General features: G+C 39.1%; 1 protein-coding gene and 1 long non-coding RNA gene across 12 annotated transcripts in view; one reads left to right on the top strand and one right to left on the bottom strand.

The window, feature by feature from the left end:
- AGAP1 (ArfGAP with GTPase domain, ankyrin repeat and PH domain 1) overlaps window positions 1–27,764 on the bottom strand; it is a 528,918-nt gene that overhangs the window by 271,934 nt on the left and 229,220 nt on the right. The gene's annotated exons all lie outside the window — the stretch shown is intronic.
- Window positions 1,822–14,559, top strand: LOC144583975 (uncharacterized). The gene is made up of 2 exons (XR_013537926.1): window positions 1,822–4,363; window positions 4,719–14,559. It is a non-coding gene; the product is annotated as an uncharacterized LOC144583975 (long non-coding RNA).

Raw genomic sequence — 27,764 nt, forward strand, 5'->3', positions numbered from 1 at the left:
AGGCATGGCTCTTGAAAATATTCTGGCTCCTTTTGGCTCCAAAGAACACCAACCTAGGATAGATCGTGGACATCCCCCAGGATGACTCCCCTCTTGACCTGACAGGAGGCAGGCAATCTCCTCCTTTAAACTTAAACATTCCTTATCATTACTGTCTTTTTCTTCAAGATGTTTGCAAAGAGGTAAGGAGTGGACCTTGTGAGACTTGATCTTGAAACTAACAAGGAATGAAGACCATCACAAGCCGAGACATACTGCTATATAAGCAGATGAAAAGGCCTGTGGAATTGCGGAGTTGCTTGCTGGCAAAGCTGTTTGTCCCTTTGGAAAAATGGACTGCTTCTAACCCTTTAAGAATGTTCCAGCTGTTCCCTGAGAAGGCACCACAGAGACGTGCACATATGCCAAAATGATTCAAACTAAATCAATTTCACAAGTTAGTTAAAATAAACAACCCTCTTAATGCCTAATAAAATAGTGGTTGTTGTGGGTTTTTTGGCCTTCTTTGCCGTGTTGGCCAAGAAGCCCGAAAAACCCACAACAACCATTAGATCCCAGCCGTGAAAGCCTTTGCGAATACACCTAATAAAATACTTTGCTTTCCATCCAAAAACATGCTTCCCAAAAAGAAAATCTGCACTTCCATGTTTGTCTTGTAGTCACCTTTTAAAAGCTGGCTTAAAACATGCTAAGCCTGATTCAAATACATTTTTCCTAGTGTAACCACACTCTGTGTTATTACTAATAAGAGTTTAAAACCAAAATATATTGGTTGTATTGATATATACTGTTTGTATGTACCAAAGATGTCTGAAGTCCTTGCCAAAATGTGATGTCAGACATAGTGTTTCTTAACAGGCAAGTTACAATACCAATTTTGCTTTTAAAGACACAAATGAAGCAGTGAAACAGTTGCTTGACATTCATAATTATGAAGTCTTCTCCAGTCATCACTGGATCATTCATGGTCATGGAAACAACCTTACTTTTTCTCTAAAGAATATAATCACTGTCTGCCAACACATCTTTTTATCAAAGCTACGCCACAATCATTGCACTTTATGCTGTCTGCTTCTGAATGTTTTGCTTGACAAAGACACCAGTTTATGAGAAGGTATTTGAAAAAGAAGAGTGCAACTTTAGCCAGATAATGAATTTCAATGCACTTCTTGCCATGTTTTCATCTTGCTTCACAGAGTTCAACATGCTGCTCTGAAGTCCTCAAAAACATTCTACAAATGTTGCAAATAAGTCTACTATTTAGGCTGATACTGGCCATGAGTGGATCCACTGGACCACAGCAAATTGGGAAGAACTCTGGATCATTGAGCTTCTCCTTGCAGCTTTAGTTTCTCCAGCTTTAGTCGCCTCAGTCTTGTGTTAGTGTTAAGAGATATGCTGGCCAGATGAATGTGCATGATGTAAACAAACAAGCAGCCAACCACCCAAGCTACCACTTAGGAAGGGATTGGTACTGGTTGAATGCCAACATTCCCTCCTGTTCTCCACAGTAAATCATCAAAGGGAAAAAGTCTCAAGTTGTTTGCATAATTTTATTTACAGTTGTGTTCAAAATTATTCAGCCCCCAATGCTGTAAAGGGGTTTAGGGACTATAGTGTACATTTGGAATTGTATTCAGAATGAAATCCTACAAGGACGTTTTAAAGAACCAAATGCAACTAAAATAACATCAATTGTTTATGTAATACAGTAGTAAATGTTTCTTTTGTGGTTTCTTCATTGCCACAATTATTCAACCCCTTAAAGACTACCACTCTGAAGAAGAGAGGTTCATTCAGGTGTTTTCGATCAGGTATTGAAAACACCTGTGGATGTCACCGAGCACCAATCAAGCATAATAAGCACCAATTAGGCAGCTTTAAAATGACTGTGATACTCAGCTCCTTCTAGACATTTACTGGTGTGGTTACAAACATGGTGAAGTCAAGAGAATGGTCCAGGAAGACAAGAGAAGAGGTGATTTGTCTTCACAGGAAGGGCAATGGCTATAAGAAGATTGCAAAGAAGTTAAACATACCAAGAGACACCATAGGAAGCATCATTCGCAAATTCAAGGCAAAGGGCACTGTTGAAATGCTACCTGGTCGTGGAAGAAAGAAGATGCTGACTTTGACTGCTGTGCGCTACCTGAAGCGTAGTGAAAAGTCCCTGTGTGACTGCTGAGGAACTGAAAAAAGATTTGTCAGATGTGGGTATAGAAGTTTCAGCTCAGACAATAAGGCGCACACTGTGTAATGAAGGTCTCCATGCCAGAACCCCCAGGCGCACCCCCTTGCTGTCTCCCAAGAATAAGAAGAGTCGACTGCAGTATGCCAAAAGTCATGTGGGCAAACCACAAAAGTTGTGGGATAGTGTTCTGTGGACTGATGAAACAAAATTAGAACTGTTTGGGCCCATGGATCAACACTATGTTTGGAGGAGGAAGAACAAGGCATATGACGAAAAGAACACCTTGCCTACTGTGAAGCATGGCGGAGGGTCAATAATGCTTTGGGGCTGTTTTGCTTCTGCAGGTACAGGGAAGCTTCAGCGTGTACAAGGTACCATGAATTCTCTTCAGTACCAGGAGATATTGGATGAAAATGTGATGCAGTCCGTCACACACCTGAGGCTTGGGAGACGTTGGACCTTTCAACAGGACAATGATCCCAAGCATACCTCCAAGTCCACTAGAGCATGGTTGCAGAGGAAAGGCTGGAACATTTTGGAGTGGCCATCGCAATCACCAGACTTAAATCCGATTGAGAACCTCTGGTGGGACTTAAAGAAAGCAGTTGCAGTGCGCAAGCCTAAGAATTTGACTGAACTGGAGGCTTTTGCCCATGAAGAATGGGCGAAGATACCCGTAGATCGCTGCAAGACACTTGTGTCAAGCTATGCTTCACGTTTAAAAGCTGTTATAACTGTAAAAGGATGTTGTACTAAGTACTAAGATTGAATGTCACTTGGGGGTTGAATAAAAACTAATAATGATGTGAGCACAGAGAAGACATTTGTGGTTATTTCATTATAAACTTAAGGTTATATTTCTCTGACCTACAAGTGCCTCTTTCATGTAAATGTAAGCAAGATGACTGAATGATCAAAATCAATGTCAAAATGGCCAAAACATTCAATTTCAGTGGGAGCTGAATAATTTTGAACACAACTGTACTTATTTAAAATATTTCTACCCCACCTTTCTCCTTGGAAAGGATCCAAGGCAGCTTACAGCATTGAAAGACAATAGTTAAAGTTGAAAACAATGATTATATAATGGTGGTTATCATTAAAAGACAATATTTAAGGCTAAGAACAATTAGTATAAAGAGGCAGCTTACATCATTAAAATGCAATATTAAAGCTAAAAACAGTAAGTAGACTAATATAAAACCAAACCCAAAATGAAATGCCACTCTGAGAAATGGAAAACGCAAAAATGGAAAAAGAACTAGTACTAACAATCCACTCAAAGCAGTAACTTTGGAGGCAAAGGTTCTGGCACCGAGGAAGTGTCGATTGACAGTTTCCTCTTCGGCACAGTTTTCAATGTCTAGAGTTTTGACTTTCACTGCTTACTTTTGTGTGCTCGCGTGGTCACAGAAGTGGACTTGGGGTGCGAAGGGGTAGCGGACCAGCATTCATTCGCCACTTCAGAAACTGCTTTTTCCATGGCCTTAGCGTGGGATATGGACTTGCAGAAGGGCTGTGCCATGGGTTTATCTGGCTGGAGAGGTTGCTACCAGAAGTGAAGCTTAGGCCTGGAAAGACAGGTGTGGAGAACTCTGTGCCTAAAGTTTTTGCAATGGGGACACAATGAGGTTTGATGAGCCTCACCAAGACAAAAAAGACACTTAGTGTGGCCGTTTGAGAGTGGAATCTTGCAATTGCAGGCCACGCAGCGTTTAAACTCTTCTGCGTGGCCAGAAGAGGTCATGAACTGAAGATCAGTTTGTGGGGGGAGAATTGTTTCAGCCCTAAGGCCGGCATGGTTTTCTTATTATTACAAGCATCAGTTAATAATAGTTGTTATATTAAAGTACTGAATAAAATAAAACAAGATTGAATAACTTTCCTTTTCTTTCTCTTTCAGCTTTCGCAGAAGGAACGATAGAGGCTCGCAATGTGGTGGTTGGAAGGAACTGAAGGGAGAGCCTTGGTGCCAAGGTACATATACCAGGGGCGGAGGGGTCTGCACTAATATATCTTTTTGCTATCGCAGAAGCTCTAGAATGAACAATGAGGCTCTGAACATGCGCGGATTACCCACAGTGTGATTCACAGAGACCACAAAGAACTTTTAAAGATAACAGCAGTGACACTCAAGATAAATCTGTTAGCACTGGGCAAATGGCAGCAGAGGTAAACCACTTCAGAATATTTCTTATTATGAGAACTCTAAGCGCAGATTAAACCCATTAGTGTGCATTCACAGAGACCACAAAGAAGAAGCAGTGTAATAAAGATAATCCCAAGAGTAAGGCCAACCTGGGTAATCGTGGTATATGAACAAGTCCCTAAAATAAGTGGAGACTAGGGATCATTCTCAACAGCGGCCAGCATCAAGAATAAGAAAAAGGACAGTGCCTGTTGTTTCCAGTCTGGGAGTACCCCCAGTGTTCCCATGCTTGGGAACTGTTGCATGCAGGGAATGTCCTCAGCTCACTGTGACTGAGATTGGGGGGGTGATCAAAACTGATAATACTTTCTGTGGCAGGTACAACGCCAGCTAGATCTGAAGCAGTCTTGAATTGGAAATCAAGATCAATCTATTGGTGTCATTGAGTTCTCCAATAATTCACCATTGGAATAAGATCGAAAGAATTAGATGTTTGGCTCTTTGGAAGTTCTGACCACTTGCCTCTAACCATTTGGATCACAAGAATATGGATACTTCATCAAAGAGGTGAAACACAAAAACAAAGGAGCAAATAAAGAAGAGGCAAAAACAAAGATGAAGCCAAAGAAGAGGACAAACTGGGGAAAAAGAAAATCAAAAGGCATGGCTAACGCATTTCCTAACAGTAGAAGTTCCCAAATGTGCTGCTGGTATGGCTGTTGGAAAGAAACTGAAAGGAAGGAAAGCAAAACAAGGTCATCATGTGCATAGCATTGGGGGGGGGACATATGTGTAGAAAACTGTTTTCTGAGACAAATTATTATAGACATTCATTCAGAATCTAAGCATACTGGATGTGTTACATTCAAGATACTTATCATGGTTTGAATTCATTTTTAATGGGCATAAGCAACAGCTGCTTGCTTTTTATGCAACATATTTGCTAGGGCATATATGCCATGTCCGGTTCTAGGATGCCATTGCAAGTCAAAAGCAATGTTACACATACCCATTTTAAATAAGTATTATCTGAAGCCCATCACTAAATAGCTCACTCCATCTCCAAGCTGCGATAAAATATGACATAAATTTATATTAAAACTCTGGTCAACAGCTGGACTCAATGAACTTATAGGCCCCTTCTTACTCAATTATTCTATGAATCAAAGTGAGGTGGTGACACAATGTATGCATCAGACACAATTAGTTTCTCACCAATATTTTCACTATCTTGTGACAGTAAAATTTAAATTCTTATGATTCATTTTCGGTTTCCTATGATGAGAATTGTGGATGGTGGTACTTGATATAAGAAGTTGGTTTTGAATAATCAGTTTCTGGTTTAAAGTAAATCTTAACCCCCTCAGATTACCTCCCCTGATTCTAACGGATAATCATCATTCAGGCTTGGGGTTATCTGTTGTGAAGAAATTACTGATTTACAGGCTTAACCCACCAGACCTGTTGCAACTCAGACTCTTGAAAGCATGGAAATGATTAAACAATGGATTTGGTGGAGGTGGAGCTTCACTGCAGTGAGATCGGATAGGTTTCAGGAGGATTCCTGAAACTGGCCAAGACCACTTGGTTTCGATCCCTTCAAACCTGGGGGGAAAGGACTTTTACTAGGAGAAGTGAAAGTCTAAAGTAACAGAATCTGACTGAGAAGCGGGGTGGCCAAGGGGATCCCTGAACTGGCCTCTCTTTGAAGTTCCATCTAGAAGCAGAAACTGAGTGGGTGCCATCTTAGCACAAAGCTGTGAATGACCCAAAGAAAGAAAGCGTAAAAGTACAGAAGGATTTTTTGAAACAATCTTGATCAAAAGTTGAAATAAGTGGCTTGTTTTACATATGGAACTCTTAAGGACCTAAACAATGAAGAGAGTGGGGTGTAATCTGTCAGAGAAAGTGACTAGACCTACATCTGGTCCAACTGGTGAACATTTCCCCCACTTCATCTGAGGTGTGACTGAGAGAAACAGAAAGAAAGAGGGGGGAGGGAGAAAAACAGCATTGCTTCTATTGCAGCAATAACACTCGCTTCTGCAGGACAATATAACCATAAACTACTTCTGGGAAAGCCAGAAACAGTCTTGGGAAAAGTCCTCCCCACTATCAACCACTGCTAATTACAAAGCCCAAGGAGAGAAAGATTGAATTACAAATATTTTCTGCCCCAAGACATAAGCTACCATTCTGAATAACTACTATGGTTACTATCCACCGGGAAAAAATCCAGATACCTCCAATCATGGGACAACAAGACATTCTCAAGAATATTCAACCATTATACTTAACGGACTATATCAGATAAAAGCAGGGATGGACCAACTATTTGAACAACCTATAGACGTAGGGACACAGATGGAATTTACAGTGAAGATGGAGAGAGACAATGTTATTCTTAAACCCCAGAAGGTTTCAGAAGAAAAAGGTGAAGATATAATGCACTGGAGAGCTAATTTGTTAATCCCTTTTACAGAGATGTCAGCAGCAGAAATGCAGCAAATGGTGAACTTTACCATGAACTTTACTATGAAAGGGAGAAGAGATGATGGGACACATGCTGTGGCAGATGGGGCAAAAGAGTGGATACATGGAGTAGATGAAGCTCTTGAGAGTGGATGCATGGTCCATAAGATGGAAAATAAAATACGACATAATAAGAGGGGGCACAAAAATTGGTTAGAATATGGAGATAGAGTAGTGGAGATAAATGTTCAATTTAAGAAGGTATTTTGTTGCGAAAGAACATATGATAAAACAAACTAATGATTATAACATTGATTTAGAGAAATAGATTTAAACTTGGCCAAATAATACTAAACCTATAAAATTAGTAAACTTAAAGATAAAAAGAAAGAGAAGGTCAAAGAAAATGGAAGATTAGTAATGACAGATACCTTGGAAAACTGCTATAATGTTTTCTTTTTACAGTATCTTTGTATGATTTCCATTTTTAATATAATTGTATAAGCAGATGTGAGAATACTTTTTGCTCTCTGGAATTTTACCTTTGCCTACCCTTCCCCCCTTCTTTTATCTGGTCCCTCTATTTGTACCATAAACCCTATCCCTTTAAAAAATAAAATAATTCAAAATGATTAAAACAATGGATTTGGGATATTGCTCTTTTGTGGAGAGAATCCCATATTATCTGGTGGTTGGGGACTACAGTTAGAATTCAGAAGTTATCTAGAGTTTTCAGTTTGACCTGTTGTAATGTACTCCCATCCAAGTTACTAGAAGGAAAATACCTGTGAATTCGCAATGCTTTTTTCCCTGTCAATGAGGTATGGTTGTGACAAATTCCCAGGTAAACCTGGTAAATATTATGTCTACCCACTTCTTTCTCATTCTTTAAGTGAAGTAACAGCCAAGGTTGCAAAATTCTGTGCAATGGCAAGCACAACTGGTAACCCAATCTATAAACCACACAAAGAGCACTACATATTTCAAATGAGTACTTAAATATACTTCATTTGAGAGCACTGTTAATTGTTTTTCTGTTGTTTGGTACTGTTTTTAAATTGCTGATATATGGTCACAATAAACAAATTACTAAATAATCAGAAACAGTATCTGAAGAGGACTTGAAGAGGGGCCCTGAAATTAAACAGGAAGCCTCAGGTAGTCTCATACCAAGAAGAAATGTGATAATCTGAGATATTCTTAATCCCAAACCATTTTCATAGAATCTTGAAGTTGGGAGGGGCCTATAAGATCTTTCACCTCCTCAATGCAGGAATACAAATCAATGGATATCTGACAGGTGGTTGTCTAAGTTTCTCTTGAATTCCTTGGAGCACTCAAAACCTCTCAAGGTAATTGGTTCCATTACTATACTGCTTTAACAGTTACAAAGATTTTCTTGATACAGTATTCAAGCTAAATCTGGTTTCCTGTAATTTGAGCCCACTGTTCTTAGTCCTGCACTCTGGGTTTATGGAGAACAGATCCTGCCCCTCCTCTGTATAACAGCCTTTCAAATATTTGAAAAGTGTTATATATCTCCTTAAATCTTCCTTTCTCGAGGCTAAACATGCCCAGTTCTTTCAGACTTCCTCACAATGCTGATCATCCTTGTTGCCCTCCTCTGAACTTGTTCCAATTGTTCCAATTTGTCCAGTTTGTCAGCATCCTTCTTGAACTGCGGTGTCCAGAACTGGACACAGTACTCAAGATGAGGCCCAACCAGTGCCAAATACAATGAGTACTTTGTGGGATTTGGAGACTATTTTTCTACTAATGCAGTCTAAAATAGTATTTGCATTTTTTGTAGTAACATCACAATGTTGGCTCATGAAGTATTCAGATTATTATTATTACAATTCCAAGATCCTTCTTGCTTGTAGTATTGCTAAGCCAGTTATCCCCCATCTTGTAACTGTGTGTTTGGTTTCTTTTTCCAAGGTGCAGTACTTTGCACTTATCCCTGCTGAATTTCATTCTGTTATTTTCAGCCCAGTGTTCAAGCCATTCAAGGTCATTTTGAATGTTGTTTCTGTCTTCCAGGGTTTTAACTATTCCACTCAATTTTTTTTTCATCTGCAAATCCGACTGGCACTCCCTGCATTTTGAGTTTAAATATTAAAATCAGTTGTTGGACCTTAGAGTTTTGGCAGATATCTACTCCCAAAAATATCAGGGTGATTCAAGTGATGAACTCTCACAAAATGTGTAAGTGGGTAATAATAAAAATTAACTGGTTACAACATTTCTACAGTATCTCAGCCCTTTGAATGTTTGGTAATCTCCAGTCTGAGTAATAGATGATTTGTAGCTTTGTCCTATCCATTGTTCTACTTTTTATATATATAATTCTGCCCCTCTGCCCTCAGTTAAGATTCCCTATTGCTGCTAAGCAGACTTAATAACCCCTGGACATCAACAATCCTTCCACTTCTGGTAACGCAGAAAGTACACAACACATCCACATGTAAATCACTGATTTTGCATTAGAGCTTTTCAACATGCAAGAAGGTACTTTAAAAATGAGAAGTTTCTTTAAAAATACATCTAACAGTAGTGCCAAAATCTCCTCTGCTTCCCTGTTATATTAAATGCATATCTACATATAGAAATCATCAAGTGACTGAAGATGCCATTGCAGGCCTCAAGTACAAAGATATATTAAATATAACTAAAATCAATGTGCTTTTAAAAATTAAACAAATCCTAAGTAAAATGCCCTAAAGATCCATAAAACTCCCTAAACCTTTGTGGTCTTTGAGCTTAGGCTCAGGGTTCTCTTGTTATTGTTACAGTTTTGTGTCTACATCTAAAATGTGAGGTACAAAAGACAGCAAGTTCAACCCCCCAATAATTCTGCCTTGCATCACATACAGTATTCTAGCCAGATATATGAGGTGGAAGGGGCTCGTGGACATGGTGGGGGCTTGATGGGGGAGAATTCCACAATGCTTTAAAAACAGAATTAAACTTTCCATCCTGATCGAAACTGTTTCCATAGAAACATCAGGAACATCACTTAACCGAAGCTTTTTTAAAAAGCATGTTTGGCATGATTCCCTTCCCCCAGACAAGCCATTTCACAAATGGATGATTTTTGCAGCTTACTCTGTAGATCTTTCCATGAAGTAGTGAAAAAGAATATAGGATCCTTAACCAGTTCCCTTGTGGCCCCCTCCTTTTTTGTTGGTAATATTTCTGTCATTCTACCAGGGTGTATCGTACAAAGGGTTACACTTTAATTGAGCTGTCAGCATCTCCAACAATCCTATAAAACTTCGATTATGCACGGCAGGGTTAGTGACACACTTGTTATTGTGGATGCCCTATTTGCTAAACCTAACCACCCCCCTCACAGGTCACATAACCCAAGCGACCTTCCTGTCATTAGCTGCGTCTATTCCTACCTCACTGCTGTGAAAATCACACAAGTGAAGGCTTCAAAGTCCTTACCAGGACTGAATTCGACCAGGAGCTAATCACCCACAAATCCAGCTCAAATGGCAATAATTGGCTAAACTGCTCACCTCTCCAGAGCTCAGCAGTAATTTGGGATAATAAAGAAAAGAATTATTCAGCTAACTGCCCTGAAATGTATGTTTTGTGACCGACACACTTCACATTTTAATAATGATGGACACAAAATCCAATTTAATATAACATCTACTGAATAACAAAATCTGAACATCGAGAAAAGGAAGACTTTTTTTAAAATGTGGCCCTTATTATTCCACAAAAAGGGTTCATACTTCATGTTGTGGACCAAAAAGGGCTTTGTGAGCAATCTTTAAATCGTGAACTATATTGGATTTTTGAAATAAGAGAAAGTCCCAAGCTAAAAATAATATGTATCTGTTCCTCCAAACTGTGCAATGAATACATTTTTGTACTTTAAGGCTGAAAGGCACTTTCTTGATTTTTTACTGACTCTGGTTTGCCTCATCTTCCTTTCTTTTCACCCTGCCCTCTCCTGTCAGGAGCTCAGTAGTAGAGCACATCTTTTGAATGCCACAGTTCCTGGTATATCAGGAAAGAAGATCTTCCTCTGGCTAAGATGTTGGACAATCTTAGCTGGTCAAGGCAGACAACATACCACTAGTTGGACCAATGGCCTCATTCAATATAACCTACTGGCCATTGAACTGTATGAGACAGCCTCTGGCTGTGATTACACTGGCCCTTTTGGAGAGGGATGATGCAGACTAAATAGGTTGGGGAAGAACAATATGCATTTTGTTGTGATCTTCACATTCAAATGGCACGTCAGCTTCAAGGGACCCACCCTATTTAGTATGGCTTCTTCTGCTTCAATTCCCAGTATTATGAAGTGGCTTAATAAACAAGCTGCATCAGGGTATTGGCAAACTGGATACTTCTGCAAACTGCAAAAATTCTCAGAGGAGTATGGGAAGTGAAATAACTACTACTGCTGCTGTTGCTGCTGCTGCTGGTAGACTAAAGATTACCTGTGTGTAGTGCCAATTGAGAAACTGCCTACGAGGTCTCAGCAAAGGCAAAAAAACTTTTTTAAAAAACTGAATATAAGTAATTCAGTACATCATTAATGGTCTACCACAGGTAAATAATAACAATTCCCTTCTACAGAGGAAAAGGGGAAGTGTTCTATTTGCTGATGCCTTGAAGTGACTTGCTTATTAAGCCACTTCACAATACCACAAACTCAAAATGGAAGGAGACTTTGCAGTTTTGACAGTTGCAAGGCTCGATTTTGGTCCGTTCCTAGCAATTACACATGCTAGAGCAGTGGTCCCCAACCTTGGGCCTCCAGATGTTCTTGGACTACAACTCCCAAAAGCCTTCACCATCACCTCTGCTGGCCAGGATTTCTGGGAGGTGAAGTCCAAGAACATCTGGAGGCCCAAGGTTAGAGACCACTGTGCTAGAGCACACCACCCCATATCAAAAAAGTTTAAGCCCCTAACAGGGGCTGAAAAAGGTATGGTTAGGGGCACTCTGGGAATGGACTGGTTTGCCCTACCAATCAAACTGTCTGCCAAGAGGGGAGTGAACCAATCCAGCCCCGCAGTACACCAACCAGGAGGACAAATAATGCCCATCTGACTGAGTCAAGAATCTCTCCTTTTGCCTTGGTCAAATGATCCTGAATTTCACTCTAAAACAGCTTGGGCAGAAAAAGTGAAACAAAGTGTCATGGGACCTAAAACGTAACTCTCAGTGATTAAAGAAAATTAATTTTAATGTCATTTGTTTTTGTGATTATAATTTAAGATTTCTTTAATAAAACCATTTGAATAAGTTTATTTTTCCCCAAAACAACAGACTTCAAAGTGATAATGAATTATGAACTGTTTACAGCTACATGCATGGCCCCTTAAAATTTAATCAATGCCCCATGACAGTGCTCACAACTGACAAAACAGTGTTCCCTATTCACATTTCTCAAAAGATTGTCCCCATGCTGCAGAGCAAACACTTTTTAAAAATTAGGAAAGCCTCAAAGTAATTTATGTCATATGAGTTCTTTAATCTGAGAAAAAAATGTCAAGTTCAATCAAACATACAGAGACACCTTGCTACACCTAAAGCAGATCTCAGGATTATTACAGTACTAGTCAAATGCCCAACAAGAGCAAGACATGTTTACAAAATTGTTGTCTGTAAATATGGGATACAGTTATGCGTGGGATTAAATGAACTCTTCCAGCTTCCCTTTCTTTACTGGCTTGGACCTTTCTCTCCATTAGTTCCCAGTATCTCCCTCACCATACTTCTTTTTAATAATAATCTATGTTTCATAGGGAGATTTGCCTCCCCTCTGTTCCTAAATGTGAAAGCTAAGAAAACAGATTAACAGTAACTGGGGCAACCTGGTGGACAACACTTCAGAGATTTTGAACATTTAAACAGACCAGAGAGTATGGATGATGACAGTCAGGCAGACATTACGCTTCTTCTATTGGCTAGAAATAATTTCTTCTGATCAAAGTGTCTAGTTCCTTTGTACTTCCCAAAAAGAGTAACAGAAATAATAGAATTAACTAACTTTAACTTAATTAGTTAAAGGAATACATGGCTAGTTTGCAGCTTTAACTATATATTTTGCTGTCAAAATTTAATTTTAACTACTTTTAAAAACATTGACTTTATGAAGGTTTTTTTTTTTTAAAGTGGAACAAAGTAGTTTTAAAAAATACGAAGTCAGTTTCCCTAACCCACCTCTAGGGCCCTATATGGATCAATGACCAGAACACAACTTAACACTGATGCAATTCCATCAACATAAATTTGAGCAATGAGTTTCTGCAAGTTAAAAGTCAATATAGGCATTTGCTCTCATGCAACTCATGTGGCTAATAAATGACAGCAAAAGTCTATGCTGACTTCCTAATTTGTGGTAATATGCTGCTGCAATTTACACTGATGAAGTTGCATTTTTGGGTGCAACTATTCTGGGCATTATGCCCTCATTCAGATACTTAGATTTCTTATTTGAAAGACAGAAGATGCTGTGCATTCCTGTCTAATGTGGCCTCTTAAAATTCTATATGTCCTAGAGTTCTTCAGTTCATGCTATCATTTTTCCAAAACAACAGAAGACATAAGCACACCACTATTCATTTTTTAAAACTTTATTTGGACAGTCTCCTGCAACCAAATGGCCCTCTTGTTCACTTTTTGTAAAGGTAAATCCAGATGCCAATAAAGGTAAATTTGTAATGGTTTGTAATGGTAAATTGCACCACAAACTAAAGAACAGTGGGACAATTTTTATGAGACTCTAAAGACAGTAGAGGCAGTGATCCTAGTAAGAATAGGAGGGAACCCATTTCTGTTGTTAATTTTACAGGTCTTAGAAGATAAATGAGTAAGTAAATAAGCTTGTATATTTTATAAACCTATCAGAGATTTATGCTAATAGAGTATTTTTATAATTTTGTACAATCTGACAAAGGTGCCTTCTGATATTATAATCACCTTTTCAGATTATTTTATTTATTACTTACTGTATATGATATGAATTATATCTCAGTTTTCTTGCAGGACTGGGGCTCAAGGTTGCTCCCAGTAGGATTAGAAAAGATACAGTACATTTAAAATTATCATGTCACAACATAATTAAATCAACTATAATATTAAACTGAAACTGAATTGAAAGAAGTTAAAAACATATCAATAAAAATACTGGGTTTACCCATTAAAACCTCTTTCTCACACTGCATTAACCTTTTTTGTTGCTGCATCATACTGTCGACTCATGTTTTTCTTGGCTCCTTAGACCCATTTCACTCATACTACTGTCATGCTGGCTGTTATCCATCGCTTATTTGTACATCTGATTTTTCCTGCCTAAGATTAAAACTTTACATTTTTCCCAGTTAAACTCATTTTGTTCATTTTTGCTCTAGTTCTCAAATCTGTCAAAGTTACCTTGATTGACAATTCTGTCTTCTGATGTATTAGCTACTCCTCACAGTTAGATAACAGCCAAAAATCTGACAATGTCCTCTCAATATGCCTTCATTCAGGTAATTTTAAAGATCTGATAAAGACAAGGCCCAGAAAAGAAAATCTTGCAGCATGTGACTTGCCAGAGTGGCAATGAATAATTGGTGAGCATTCTGTAGATATAGTCTATATCTAGCTACAAATCCTCCTAACAGTAGCTTCACCGAGTCCACATTTTACCAGCCTGGTAAAATGATCAGTGTGTTCATCAAAGCCTTGCTGAAACTAAGACACAATAAATCCACAGCATTCTCCCCATCTGCCCAGCTTTTAATTCTCTCTATATAAAGATATATGATTAGTCCAGTATGACTTGCTTTTGCTACATCTTGGAAATTACACAATTCTTTCCTAAGTGCTCACTTAGAAAAGAATGGTACTGGTACTGATATCAAGCTGACTGGCTAATAATTGCCTGGATCTTCTTTTTTTTCTCCTTTTTGAACATAGAGACAATATTTGACTGCTTCCAATCATCAAGGATTTCACCCATTCTCCAAGAATTTTTGAAGATCATAAACTGAGATTCTGAGACAACAGGTAGGTGTGCACATTTGTCTTTGTTTGGATTCCAAATCCAAGAATTCTCCATTTGGTGAATTCCACCTGCCAAACAGACACCTAAATTGTGCTCACCCAGAAAGCCTCATGGCCTAAGGGCAGACCAAGGTCAGGTCTAGTTTCTTGTTGAAAAAGATAGTCCCCGGTGGTTGCATCCCAGCTTCCAATACCTCACTGATCTCTTGTCCCCAGTACCTGTCATCACCCTCCTCAGTACAGTTCAGTTTAAAGTCCTTCTGAAGTGGTTTGCAGGGTTCCTTGCAAACATGGTCCTCCGGAATCAGTGAGATAAAACACATCTCTTGTCACATGCTGTTCTTAATTAAAGTGAAGATTACCATACAAGAGGTCAAATATTTTCAGACGATACCATATGCATAGCCCGTCAATCATTTCCAGTATACTTGTCTCTTTCCCTGTGTTATATCAGGAAGGGGTGATGAAAAACCACATGTGTCCCAAGGCCATTCACCTTCCTTCCTAGATCTTCACAGTCACTTGCACTACACCCAAGGTTTTATCTGACAGTATAATTTCTTTCCATGTGGGTCAGAATAAAGGAGAAACTATTAGTAGGCTTGAGGAGTCTTGGCAAGCCATCTCTAGTGTATCATATCTTAGCATCAGGGAGGCAGCAGCCATCTTCTAACCCCTCCATAAGGTGTCATTTATCCTCAACACCACTACCACATCTCCTCCTTCTCCATAAGAATCCTTTAACCCAGTAGTCCCCAACTTTGGTCCTCCGGATGTTCTTGGACTGCAACTCTCAGAAGCCTTCACCACCACCTCTGCTGGCCAGGATTTCTGGGAGTTGAAGTCCAAGAACATCTGGAGGTCCAAGGTTGGGGACCACTGCTTTAACCCACATATTCACCAAAGTTATCTCTGTGTTCTGCTTCCTATGTTTCAGTAACTCAAAATCACTGTCTATGGAAAGGGCCTGATATAATTGTGTAGATCCAAGGACATAGTATGCGTCCTGGTAGTTCTGCTTCTCTGGATCACGTTCCACCAAGTGCCTGCCTCCTGAATGGCAATGTTGATAAACGGAACAGATATCGATATAATTTGCTTCATTCTTAATATTTCCTCTCCAACTTTTCAACCACATTAAAATATTCTTTACAATATTTTGCAACAACTACTGAATCAAAAGTACTTTGGAATTCGTCTGGCGCCGACGTTGATGACATTTCGGCACCAGGTCAAAACGTTCCTGTTCCACATTGTAGAAAAAGATAAAAAACTGTTAGAAAATTTAAAATTAGGCAAAGTCTTCACAGCATCAAATAAACAGAAGAAAAATGGAGTTGCATTGTACATTAAAAAACAATTTGAGCCAGAATTAGTGTTTGCCGCCGAGGATGGAAGACTATTAATGGTAGAAATCTCTAAGGAAGGAGAAAAAATTCTCTTGGTAAATATATATGCACCAAATGAAGCTCAAGGCAATTTCTACTCTCAACTGAAAAACCAACTAGTACAAAGACCAGAACAAAAAATATGTATCATGGGAGATTTCAACGCAATAATCGACAAAGAAAAAGACACATCCAAAGAAACTCAACACGGGAGGAAAAAATCAAGGAATATGATACCTAAGGTGTTTCTTGAGATGGCTGAGGAACTAAATCTAACTGATCTATGGAGATTAAGAAACCCGAATAGAAGAGATTACACATTCTATTCTAATAGACATAAATCATGGTCAAGAATAGATAATTGCTGGATATCAGCAGAAGTTACATACCAAGCAGAGGACATTGAAATTCTACCAAATATATATGCAGACCACAACCCAATACTGATGACCCTAGGTCAGAGAATAAGACATAGTTTGTGGAGACTTAATACCCAACTACTGAGAGAAGAAACCTTTATAAAAAAAATTAAAAATGAAATGAACATCTTTTTTCAAATGAACAAACCTCAGGATACAGGGATGACAACAATATGGGATACAGCCAAAGCATATTTCCGAGGATATGCAATAGAATTCAATACTAGAAGAAAAAGGGAAAAAAAATAAACAATACCAAACTTTAATAACATCTCTAAAAAATGAGGAAGCAAAGCTTAAGAAGGCACCTACAAAGAAGGAACTACTTAATAAAATAAATATCCTACAGCACAAAATTAACTTATTAGAACAGGAAGAGATGGAGAAGAAAATCAAATTTACAAGGCAAAATTTTTTTGAAAACGCAAATAAACCGGGAAGATGGCTAGCATACAGAATAAAAAGAGAAAGAGAGAAGACGATGATAACAACATTGCTTAACAAACAAGGGAAAGAAATATACAAAGAAAAAGAAATCGAAGAGGAGATCTGTGGATTCTTCAAGGAACTATATAAGAAAAGAGAAGGAGAAGAACAGAGGATTGCAAATTATTGGAATAATTCTCCAGAATGGAAATTGAATCCCCAACAGTTGGAAAAAATGAATGAACCAATCACAACAGAAGAGATTAGCGAAGCATGGAAGAAACAAAAAAACGGTAAATCGCCTGGCCCGGATGGACTCCCAGCAGAATACTACAAGACATTTGAAGAAACCTTAATCCCACACTTTAAGAAATTAATTGAAGATATAAAGACTAAAGGGGAAATTCCAGACTCCTGGAAAGAAGCACATATCTCCCTAATACATAAAGAAGGCACGGATAAAAGATTAGTCAAGAATTATAGGCCAATTTCCCTATTAAATGTCGACTACAAGATCTTCACAACTATTCTAGCTACAAGATTAAAGGGGATACTCGAAACGATAATACATAAAGATCAAACAGGCTTTTTATCTAAAAGGAAACTATCCTCAAATATAAGGACTATAATAGATATATTGGAATATTATGAACTACACCCAGGAAAACAGATGATGCTAATCTTCCTGGATGCGGAAAAAGCCTTTGATAATGTCAACTGGGAATTTATGTTCTCACTACTGGAGAGAATGGATATACAAGGACCATACCTGAAAATGATTAAGGCATTATACACTAAACAAACAGCCAAGATAAAAGTGAATGGTAATTTAACTGGAAATATACAGATTGAACAAGGAACAAGGCAAGGCTGTCCATTATCTCCCCTATTATTTATTTTAATATTGGAAATACTCAACAGGCAGATTAGAAATAATGAAGCCATTAAAGGACTTAAAATTGAGGGAGAAGAATTTAAGCTACAAGCATACGCGGACGATCTAGTGTTAATATTAGAGAATCCTATGGAAAATCTTGAAGTACTGATGGAAGTTATTGGAGAGTTTGGAAAAGTGGCAGGTCTCAAAATAAACTATCAAAAAACAAAATTTATGACAAAAAACATAAAACAAGAAGATGTGGAGAAATTAACACAGTGTTCTAAATTTGAGGCGGTAAAAAAAATTAAATATCTAGGGGTGATCATCACTAGAAAACCAAGCAATTTAATGAAGGAAAACTACTTGGCAATACAGAAAGAAATTCAGAAAAAACTGGAGGAATGGAACAAATTACAAATCTCATTTATGGGAAGAGTTTCAACAATAAAAATGATGATCCTACCTAAACTTCTATTTTTATTCTCAAACCTCCCAATAATATTGAACTTTAAGTATTTCAAAGACCTGGACAGAATAACAGCAAATTTTCTTTGGAAATATAAAAAACCAAGAATAAAACTTAAATTGCTGCAAGACTTGAAAGAAAGAGGGGGAGTGGGTGTGCCGAACTGGTTGCTATATTATAAGGCATGTGCAATGACTTGGATTAAGGAATGGATAACTCTAGAAAATCAAAGGTTGTTGAAATTAGAAGGACACGACTTAAAGATGGGATGGCATGCATATGTATGGTATGGGAAACTCAAAGAACACTCTCAGTTTGAAGAGCATATCATCAGGAAGGCTTTAGGGATGATATGGCAGAAATTTCAAGCACAAACTTACGAAAAAATCCCAATGTGGGTAGCACCAATAGAAGCATTTTCATTTAAAACCTTGAACCAGAAAGGAAGGTTAACCACATATGAAAATCTGCTAACAAATGAATTGGAGATAAGGAACAAACAAGAGCTCGAAAAAATGGGTATAGCGGTGGACTGGTGGTCAATGGCAAAATTAGAATCAAGATATAAAAAAGACAGGGCTGTGGGTTTTTTTAAGGGCAAAGTTCAGGTGGACAGACTGTGGTTATATACAGATGAAGCAATAATTAAGAAAATGTATACCTATTTATTAGAATATGAATTAGAAGATGAAAGGGTGAAAGAAACAATGATAAAATGGGCAAAAAATTTTGGGTACAATGTAGATCTTGATAATTGGACAATGATGTGGAAAGAAAGCAATAAGATTTTGAAACCAGCAAATTTAAGAGAAAATGTACTCAAAATGTTCTACCGATGGCACTATACACCCATAAGATTAGCAAAAATGTCAGAGGGTAACAGTAACATATGTTGGAAATGTAGGAAAAAGGTTGGAACTTATTACCATATGTGGTGGACATGTGAAAAGGTCAAAATCTATTGGACACAGGTATGGGACTTAGCAAAAGAAATTATACAGCAGAGATTAGAGCTGAAACCTGAAATGGCATTATTGAATGTCATTTCAGGTATAAATGATAATAAACTGAAGCATTGTCTTATGTATATATTCACAGCAGCTAGATTACTCTGGGCCCAGAAATGGAAAACAGAAGAGGTTCCGACGAGGGAAGAGCTGTTAAAGAAACTATGGGACATGGCTGAGTTGGACACTCTATCAGAAGCACTGCGGGAACAGCCAAGAGACTATGTAAAACAAAGCTGGGGACTAATATATTTCTGGGCCCAGAAGAAGACTAAAGTTTAGGGTGAAATTTAGGATACATGTAGAAACTTATTAGTATATGCTATAAACAGAGGTAGGGAGAACAGAGGACTAATGAGGCTGGAATCTCTGACTCCAAGGGGGGGGGACTTTAGATAGAGGGGTAATTTAGGTTTTTTGTTTTTTTTCTTTGCCATATGATTTTCTTTTTCTTCTTTTTCTCATTTCTTTTCGTCTCTTCGTTTTGGTTTTCTTTTTCTTTTTTTGGTATCTTGTGGCTTTTTGTATGTTAAAAAACTTAATAAAATTTATTTAAAAAAAAAAAAAAAAAACGTTCCTGTTCCAGAAGGCTTTTAATTGAAATAACATCAACTGTGGGTCCTGATGATGGCAATTTTAATTGCATTTTAATTGTATTCTAATCATTTTATTTTTTATTGTATTGCATTTTAATTATTGTAAACCGCCCAGAGACCTCTGGGTAGAGTGGGCGGCATATAAATTAAATAAATAAAATAAATAATAAATAAAGAAAGAAAGAAAACAAGAACACTATGTTTGCATGCTGAGGATGATGTAAGGGAAACTGTATGACATAGTAAATACAAAAAAGAAAAGAAACAGCTTGTTTTGTGCGCATCAGGGGAATGCATTATTGATGAGTCTCTGCTTCTCATTTCACAAAATATTCCCTCCAAGTTCTATAACCAAGTCCTCATCTTTCTCTTCCTTCTTCCATTCAGGCAACTTTGTACTGCAGATCAGAATTCCAATGATATATAGAAAGGGAAATAATTACAACTTGTTAAAGTGCATGCAATTGTTTGATATCCCTTATATAAATTGCCCTATTTAATTACTTAAAAGGTAAAGCTTTTCACTACGTTCCCCAAACCATAAACTATTTATAAAGAAATGTTCTACCTAACCCCAGTTCTTGCACGTGTATACAGCTATGTCCTTACTCTAATGTTATTATGTAATCCAAGAATGCCAAAGCTCAATTTCTTCCTGTTTCATAATGTCAAAATTCGTCTACACTACTGGTTGGAAGTTCAATTTCCCTAACAAGGAATGGTAATTGTTGCACAATAACTTCAGTTCAATAGAGTCCAAGTGTCTACAATGATTGAGATCCACCACTCTGCCCCAAAAGCCATCGAGCTCCAAAGTAGTGGTTAAACTGGAACTATGTAAACATAACTTAGGACAAATATATTTATACAAATGATATGTTTGTTCAGGGTGCAGTCTTTCTTTCTTTCTATATACTCCACCTTTCTACTGAAAAGGACTTTTTAGAAATAATGATGTGTTACTAAGTCAATTCCTTCAAGGGTTTTTCCAGGGTTCTTCTGGAGACATTCCATACAGCTTGCCCAAAACTTCACAGGCTGGCTCTTCTCCCAGGAGGCAGCAAGGAATGGAATTCTCAACCTCTGGTTCAGCAGGCAGAAACTTAGGTCAATCACCTATCTAAACAACTCTTTTATGATTAGTTATCTGTTAATACTTCACAGCATCCTTCTATGCTATACAGAGGTGCCATGGCACATAAAGCAAGGGCCATCAGACAAATGCTATAAAAAAAATTTCCCTTTCCTTTCCTTTTTTTCTTAATAGACATAATGTTTTGCAATTTGTCCTTGTGACACTCACGCCAACTCTCTCAAGCTACCAGATTTTTCATTATTTTTATGTATTGACTATTCATATATCAGGACTGCTTGGCAAAACATTTCAATATTATTATTTTTTTGCTTAATATCTAAGAATGACTAGAATGCAAGCAGGACAAAAATGGCTCAAATACAAAACAGAGCCAGCAACAGAAATATCAGGATGATTTTTATCTATCTACTCCAAAACAATTTCTGGCCTTTGGGGCAGCACAAACAAGTACTAAGGGTTGCCAGATGGCCAGCATTAAGTTGGTCTGACTGGCTTTTCTTCCTCCCATGTAATTTCAATTTTCAACTCACCCTTGATATTAGGCAATAATGAAATGTTGAATTTGCATACATTTAAATGTATTAACATGCAAATAGATAATGACCTTTTCTTCCTCTGAGAAAGTTGGCAACTGTGAACTACTGTAATTCCAAGAGGACGACATTCTACTGTACTGGATATGGGTAATCAGGAAAATGTAATCATTTCCCCTGAGTATAGACCTTGTAAGTATTAGTTCCATCAAGGAGTCTATCACACTATTACTCTGGTGTACTTCAAATGAGGAAATACTGGATTATTATTTTTAAAACCATACTATCAAAAGGTTATGCATCATCCTGAAGTTCTAAGTATTCACAATAAAATGCTACTAAAAGTTTTTTTAAGCTATTTGTTTTTTAATGACCTGTAATTAAATAAGAATTCAGTGGAACTTTCTACAACATTTACAGAAGAGGGTGACGGTTTTTCAAATGGAATTCTCAAATATTTTCACTATTTTTTTATTGCAAACAATTAAGGCCAACATCCTTTGGTGAATAATTGCACATACAAGGGCTACTTTGTAGAGGATTGGTTTTTCCAACTGGCAGTCCTTTGCATAATGTGTGTCTGATCTGCAAGCATTGTACAGCTAGCAATCAGAATAGCAACATGCTGTGAACTGTGGTACTGCACTTGCTCTCCACATTTCTCCAAAGGGACTCTGATTTAAATGTTTGTTCTTACATTTATTTCATTCTTGAAGCTGTGTTAAAATTAGCCTTTAAATACTGTCTTTTACTAATGTAAGGCATCTTGGATCCTTTTTAAGCAGAAAGGTGGGGTAAAAATATTATAAATAAATTAATAAAAACTACATTCTTTTCTTATGGTACAACTATTATTGACCAAACTATAAGATGAATCTGAGGAATTTGCAATGATCCCGGTGAATAGTTATATGAAAATAAGCATCCTTCAAATCTATGACTACAAACCAATCTTTCTTTTTCAGGAGGTGAATGATAGAGTCTAAGGTGACCATCTGGAAACGGCATGGATGGAGGTAAGTATTCAGTTCTCTGAGGTCTAGAATGGGCCTCATGCCTCCATCTTTTTTTGTGACTGCAAAGTATCTTGAATAAAAACCGTTTGCGATGTCTTTTTTTGGCACCCTTTGTATGGTCCCTTTCTGTAAAAGAGAGTGAACCTCCTCCTCTAGGACAGGGTCGACCGAGGTATACTCTACCTGACCTAGAGGAGGATATTCTGTAAACTCGAGACGATAACCAGAATAAACAATGCTGAGAACCCAGGAATCGCTTGTGATGATGGACCAGTTTTGAAAAAATGACTGAAGCCTTGTGTTTGCGTTGGGGTTTGACTGAATTATTCTCTAGTCAAAGGTACTGCTTGTGTTTCTTGGCAGGTGGTTTGTAGGACTGGCGGCATTGTGATGACTGCTGAGAACGGTAATTAGGTGCTGCAGACTGAGCTTGTGATGACCTTGCCTGGGACTGACCCTTTAACTGTCGATACTGTGGGGAAGGTTGGCTGAACTGTGTGGGAGATCTCTTCCATTGATATTTCCCAAACTTGGGCTGCGTCTGGATGTAATATGACTTCTCAGTTTTCTTCGCCTTATGCAGCTCTTCGAGATGACCATCAATTTTTTCACTGAAGAGACCACAAACGTCAAATGGCAAATCTTCCACTTTGGTTTTGACATCATCCAAGATGTTAGCTACACGTAGCCAAGCGTGTCTATGCAAGGTGATGGCTGTTACAAGGATTCTAGCTGCCGCCTCAATGGAGTGTCTGGTTGCGATTCTCTGATGCTTGGAGACAGTCTGGGCTTCCTCGTAGATGTTCAGAAAGGCCTGGCGGCTTTCTTCTGGGATCATCTTCAGGCCAGGAAGGATCTTAAGCCACAACTGCTTTTGATAGGCCCCCAGAGCTGTTTGATAATTGTCCACACGCAATATAAAAGCGATCAAAGAATAAAGCCTTCTGCCAATTATCTCCAGCTTCTTTCCTTCTTTATTGGTAGGAATAATGTGGGCCTTGCCCGATGGTTTTGAGCAGCTCGTTTCCACTATAAGGGAATTAGGAATAGGATGCTTTAACAAGAACTTCGCTTCATCCCCATAGATCTTATACATATTCTCCGTACGCCTAGGCAAAGGTACGGCGGCTGACGGATGTTCCCAATATTCCTTAATTTTTAGAAGGGCTGGTAAAAAGGAAAGAGTGGGAGGAGGGGATCTCTCTTTGTTGATATCCCTGAAAATAAGGTCCTCCTCTGGGGGGGCTGGTTCATCAACTAAGAGCTTTAAAGTCTTGGCCAACCTAGACAGCATCTGAGAATAAGAAAAAAAAATCTTCTGACAGTGAAGAGTCGTGTGGGTCACCTGTATCAGACCCAACAGTCTCTCCTACTGGCAATTCCTGAGGTTGCGGTTGTGGGGGTGGTTCGGCCTCGGAGTCGGAAGGCTGAGAGGAGAAGGGATGTTCTTCCTCTGATGATGACTCATGTCCCCGTTTTCGATGTGGAGGTTGAACATCAGGGGTGGCCGTTGCAGCTCCCTGTGACGGTGGGGGTGCAGTCGATGTCGAAGGGACGGCTGGGACTACCTCAGTAGGTTGCCCTTGAGGTGGTGGTTGAGGCTTGGTCTCGACCTTGTTATGATGTCGACGTCGAGGCTTCTTCGGTGTCGATGTAGAAGACGAAGACGAAAGATACACATACTTGACCCAGTGACGACGTCGACGGCGATCGGGCGATGTCGAGGTCGAAGAGGTGGAGGAACGTCGCCTACGGTGATGCTTGCGCCGCCTGTGCCTCGACTCCGAAGAGGAGGAATCCTCAGAGGTCGATCGGTAAAGACGTCGAAAGCGTCGGTGCCTTCCATTACTGTCTCCTCGAGGCGACCCATGTCGATCTCAAGAACAGTGTTTTGTCTTCCCTGTCTTCTTCCTCGGCGTCGAGGCAGGACGGGAAGGCACAGGAGATGGAGATTGAGCCGAAGAAGCCGGCCTGATGGATACGGGGCTCATAGGGGCTAGACCCAAGCTTGCAGTAGCCTGAACAAGCTGACTTGGCGTGGGAGAAGAGATGCCAAGAGTAACACTGGCTCAGTTTGTCGAGGAGGAGGAGGCGGGGAGGGTACCCCTGAAATGGAGTCCTTCTCCCTCGAAGAATCCTCCACTAAGGGAGAAGGGAGGTCAGTGGCCGCGGGAAGAGCTTGCGGGACCGGGTCCTTGGGCTGTCCCTTTGGTTTATCCTTTTTTCCCACCTTAGAAGATGATCCGGCCATTTTAGAGGTGGCCGCCTTCTTAGGTGCAGACGTTTTTTTAGAAGGCTTCGCTGAGGTTAAATCCAAAGGTTTAGCAGCAGAAGACTGGACTGTGGACCCCTCTGAAAGAGAGGCTGAAGATGAAGCGGGGAGCTCCATAGAAGATGGTGATGAGGCCGATAAGGCAGAGTTCCAAAGGTGTAGCTTTAGTCTTTGCTGCCTTGCTTTTAAAGCGGCCTTAGTGAATGCCTGGCAATGCTCACAATTTTGCGGGGAGTGTGATTCCCCCAAGCAAAAAAGGCAAGTGTCGTGCCCGTCCTGAAAGGGGATTTTCGCAGAGCAAACGACATAGCGGCTAAAGGGCCCCGAGGGTGGAGGAGGCATAGGCCCGAAGGAGTAAGGGCGGCCGTTAAAAATGGCGGGAAGCCAGAGAAAACTCACTGAAAGACGCGCAAAAGAACCGCGGCGACCAAGGAGAATCAAAATCCAATGGGAAGTCCGAGAAAAATGTGCCAAAGTCCAAAAGTCTGAAAAAAAATCAGTCAAATCCGTAATAAAGACAGAGCTCAAGCCGAGAAGAACCAATTCACACGGCGGAGAAATGGAACTGAGGATTGGGAGGGCGGAGCATGTGCAGTAGGGATAGTCCTAACAATGTTTCTTTTGCAGAGCTAATGAATATTCCGAGGAGGCCAGTGCAGGCGCTGACTTAACCCTTTATTGTGTGTATTCACAGAAGACCACGCTGAAGAAATATTCTTTATCATTCTGATTTATAATGGAGCTAATCTGAGTTTCTTCAAAAATAAAACTGTTTAGATTAACAGTTTGCAGACAGAGATAACAGCTGAGAAATAGTGGATATAATGTGAGAGTATTCATCATAACTATCATAATTCCTGTAATTCATTACTCTTTCCACAAAATCTAGGATAGTTCTGCTTAGAATCATTGAACTGTAGAACTCAAAGAGACCCAAGGGTTATCAAGTCCAACCTCCTTCCAGTGCATGATATGATATACACAGCTAAAGCATCTCTGATAGGTGACCATCCAAATTCTGCTTAAAAATCTCTACTGAAGGAGAGTCAACTTCACACATTCTGAGAAAATCTCTACTGAAACTAATTCTACTTTTGCACAGTTCTTACTCTCAAAAAGCTCCTCCTAATGTTTAAGCAAAATGTCATTTCTTGTAATTTGAACCCACAACTTCCGGTCCCACCCCATGAAACTGTAAAAAACATATCTGCTCCATCTTTCTATATGACAGCACTTCATATATTTCAAGATATCACCTCTTAGCCTTCTCTTGTCTTCCCCAGGCTACACAGACCAAATTCCGAAACCTGTTTTTCACAAAGATTTTTCCATACTCTCTATCTTTCTGTGGACATAGTCAAGTTTGTTGATATCACTCTTAAACTGTAATACCCAGAACAGAATATAGTAATCCAGGTGAAGTTTGACCAAAGCAGAGTAAGAATGTTACTACAGAAGTATAGTGTCCAAATCACATGAAGTACTAGTTCTGCTCTATTCGGCACTGGTTAGGCCTCATCTTGAGTACTGTATCCAGTTCTGGACACCACACTTTAAGAAGAATACCAACAAAGTGAAACAAGTTCAAATGAGAGCAATATAGATGATCAAGGCCTGGAAACCAAGCACTATGATGAGAGACTGAAAGAACTGGGCATGTTTAACTTGGAGAAAAGAAGACTGAGGGGAGATAGGGTAGCACTATTCAAATATTTAAAAGATGGGCATACAGAGAAGGGGCAGGACCTGTTCTCGGTGGTCCCAGAGTGTAGGACACATATTAATGGGCTCAAGTTACAAGATGTCCAATTTCAGCTGAATATGAGGAAAAACATCCTGTCAGAGCAGTACAACAATGGAAGATGATGGTGAGCTCTACAATGCTGGATACATTCAAGAGAAAATCAGTCAGCCATCTGTCAGAGCTGCTTTGATTTGGATTTTTAAATTAAGCATGGGGACTTTATGGCCTTACAGGTCCCTTCCAATTCCATTGCCGAGTACACGCTGTCTAGAGGGGCGAGGTAAAAATCAAACAAACAAACAAACAAACAAACAAATAAAATTGTTCTATGATTCTATTATTCTCTTTTTTTATTCTGTTATACTCTTGTGGTTGATGCAGCATAGTAATGCATTCTCTTTTATTAATGCTGCATCACACTATTGATTCATGTTTTTGGTCTACTAGGAGCAGATTGTGCTTCTAGTCATGAACTGTTTACGTAATAGCAACCATATGAATAAAGCTGAAGAAGAGCACTAAGAGTGTTCTAGTGTCAAAATATAATTTAAACATTTCTGATGAATTTGAAGTCCACATAAAGAATAGATTTGCATTACCATACTCAATTGACTATGGCCCAGAAGAACTGTGAACTGAACCAGACATATTATTAGGGAAGAATGAAAAAAGGCAAAACCTACAGTAAAAAGGATTTGGGATGTGGTGGCACATTTGGTACGTGGTGGCACTGCAGTCGCAGAAGCCTTTGTGCTGCACGGTCAGAAGACCAGCAGTCGTAAGATCGAATCCACACGACGGAGTAAGCTCCCGTCGCTTTGTCCCAGCTCCTCGCTAACCTAGCAGTTTGAAAGCATGTAAAAATGTGAGTAGATAAATAGGTACCACCTTGGTGGGAAGGTAAAATGGTGTTCCCTAGTCATGCTGGCCATGTGACAATGGAAACTGTCTTTGGACAAGCTCTGGCTCTACAGCTTGAAAACAGGATGAGCACCACCCCCTAGAGTCAGACACGACTGGACTAAAAAAAATGTCAAGGGGAATGTAGCAGACTGCAAAAAGGTGACATCATTCCTGCCTGTCA

The sequence above is a fragment of the Pogona vitticeps genome, chromosome 1, assembly GCF_051106095.1.
Source record: "Pogona vitticeps strain Pit_001003342236 chromosome 1, PviZW2.1, whole genome shotgun sequence".
NCBI classification, from domain to species: domain Eukaryota; kingdom Metazoa; phylum Chordata; class Lepidosauria; order Squamata; family Agamidae; genus Pogona; species Pogona vitticeps.